Source organism: Meleagris gallopavo, chromosome 3, assembly GCF_000146605.3.
Source record: "Meleagris gallopavo isolate NT-WF06-2002-E0010 breed Aviagen turkey brand Nicholas breeding stock chromosome 3, Turkey_5.1, whole genome shotgun sequence".
In the NCBI taxonomy this organism is placed as follows: Eukaryota; Metazoa; Chordata; class Aves; order Galliformes; family Phasianidae; genus Meleagris; species Meleagris gallopavo.
Window position 1 is genome coordinate 53,451,306 of NC_015013.2, and position 2,729 is coordinate 53,454,034.

Here is a 2,729-nt window from a genome sequence, read left to right on the forward strand (position 1 = left end):
GGGCTTCCCTCCTTCCCTGACTGGTGAAAGGGTTTTGCTTGATCTGAAAATATCTCTGGAAAACAATCCCACAAGCTATATTCTGACCCAAATAATGAGCGTGTGAATAGTGCTCGCTAGGGAGAGAACCTAAAATTAAGGGCCTCTCCTTTCTGTTGAGCCAAATTCAGCACAAGTGTGTTTCCATCCAGTTTCTCCGATTTGTTCATATCAAAGAGGAATTATCTACAGAAACGAATTCACATCCACTTCTAATTTATGTTGTTATTTATTGACACACCAGTCTCTGACACTGCTGCAATGACTCTGCGGCAGTGACAGGGGTTAATAGCTCATTATTTGGAAAGAGCTCAATTTACTGTGAGTTCTTGCAGCTGTAAGCTTTTTTTTTCTGGCTCTTCCCAGTGCCGTATGATTTTGAGACCATGACAGAAATAGAATAAAGACCAGGAGGTGAAACTGAAATTCGTGTTATTTATTACTGCATGGGACCCATATTGCAAAAAGGACAGGTTCAAGGTAGAGTGAGCTGCTTGCTGTAGCGAGTGTATCTTGTGTACATATTACAGTTACTGAATGTGTAGACATCAGCCTGCATTGCCGTGTTCAAAACCCTCAGTCCCACGTTACTGGAGAACAGCTGTTAAGTCTGCGTATTGCCTATTGCCTCTTCATGGCAGTTCACCAGCTGCAAACATTGGCCATGATGCCCTGACATCAGGGTGCTGCCCTTCTCCCCTCCCTCTTTCTATCCTCTCACTCCATGGTCCCGGTGCTGGGTATTGGGGCTGGGTTTTGTGCACCCTTTGGAAGCAGCCCAGCCAGGCGGCTCAGTCACCATGGCAACGGGGAGAAAAAGTACTTGTTCCACATGACAAGGCTGCACCCAGCCTCCCCTCCGGTCCCTCCAAGGGAAAAACAAGAAGTCAATCAGTTGTGGAACTGTAGCCTTCAGGAATAATTTTTCCCTCTCAATGGCAGTAAGGCAGGGAACAAGCATTTTAATGTATACCGTTGAGGCTGTGACAAGAGCACAAAAGGACAAGGAAAATGGCCGGACGCACGCATCGGTGCATGCCGCACGCAAACTGCTCCCCAGCTGACAAGCAGCAGCCCCAGGACCATGAGAGCAGGAGCTGTGATAACGTGCTTGTTTTGTAGCTCACCATGGTGGAGGGGGGAGTTGTCAGCTGGATGTCAAGGCCAGTCGTAGCAAAATGGAGGATAGGGTTTTAACTCCTCTGTACAGAAACAGAATGTGAGAGCAGGGTTTGGCTTCCCCTGAGCACAACTTTCCTGTGGAAAGCTTCCACGTGCTGTGTGATGACCCGGTTTGGGCTCCCAAAGGACCTGAGGAGGCTGTAAGCACCTCATCGTCCTCATGCTGCTGCCTTCAGGCAGGGTACACAGGGTGCGTTTCCTATGGCAGAGACAGACAGAGCACCCCGAGGAAAATGCACTCTGCCTTAGAACCTGAGGTGGGGACTGGCTGCACATCACCCTGTGTTAAATGCACCAAACATTGTGTGTGGTTCATCTAACCACAAGGTTCAGGTGCACTCCGTGAGACCTAAGTTCAGGCTTCACAGAGATCTGTGTCATGTAGATGTCTCTTTAATATGATGGGTGTTTGCCCACCTATTGCAAATATAGACATGAAAGTCAAACGTCTGATTCTCAAAACTGGTGTCAAAATCCTTTAGCGTGACTCAGATGATTGATGTTTTGTTTTGTGTTTGTTTAGCAACCGCTTGTGGTGCAGATTTCTCTGATTCTGATGGGAGTAGCTCCTGCTCAGCAGAGAAGTGATGTAGAGCTGTCTGGGTTCTTAACAGCACTGATATGTGTCCATACGTTGCATAAAGGGAGAAAGGCATGGAGCTGTGAGGCTGGATGAAGTCTTTTTCTCCAATTCCTTCCTCTCTTATGGAGAAACTGGTCAGTTAAACTAAATTGCCTGGAGTCTTCTCTGATGGAAAAAAAAAGGTTTTATTAGGTGCATGAGTCATGCTGAAATCAAAATAGTCACTCCTAAAATAGTCCTGTTGTCTTTGACCCGAGTTCACTCCTGTTTTGAAGCCATGTTTTCAAGAAATGGCTGGTCTTTCCAAAATGCCATCTGAACTTCCAGATTGTGAGGGATGTGTTTATTAATGAATAAGATCGCATTTGATTCTATGTACACAGGCAGCAATAACAAACCCAAACCATAAAAAAACCCACCCAGAACTGCTTTCTAAGGCTAAGACAATATAGCTCTTTCAGTATCAATGAGAAGTGATCACAGACTCTTTTGGTGTCTGCGGCTATGCAGAACAAAGGCTGCTCCTGCTGTTCCTTGGGCAGTTTCAGAAGAGATCGCTCAGTTGCTCACGTTCTATTTGAAATGCAAAGGAAAGGAGTGGAGAAGTGGAGTCCATCACTTAGTGTATAAGAAAGGACCACGAGGGACGAATCAATATGTGATTTAAAATCCAATATACCTCTCATTTATTCAACTCTGGTCAATATATACTGCCCCACATGTACCATGCTGGCAACCTGCTAGCAACAAGTTGAAGATCATCCAAGCATTATACATCGCTCCTTTTAATTATAGCCCACTTAAAATCTGGCAGGATTCTCCGCTCTTGTGCAAGGAGCATTCCACTTAATTTGCCCCTAGCTTGTCATGTGAGAGAGGTCCCTGATAGGCAAAAAATGGTGAATGGGCAGACTTAAAAAAAAAA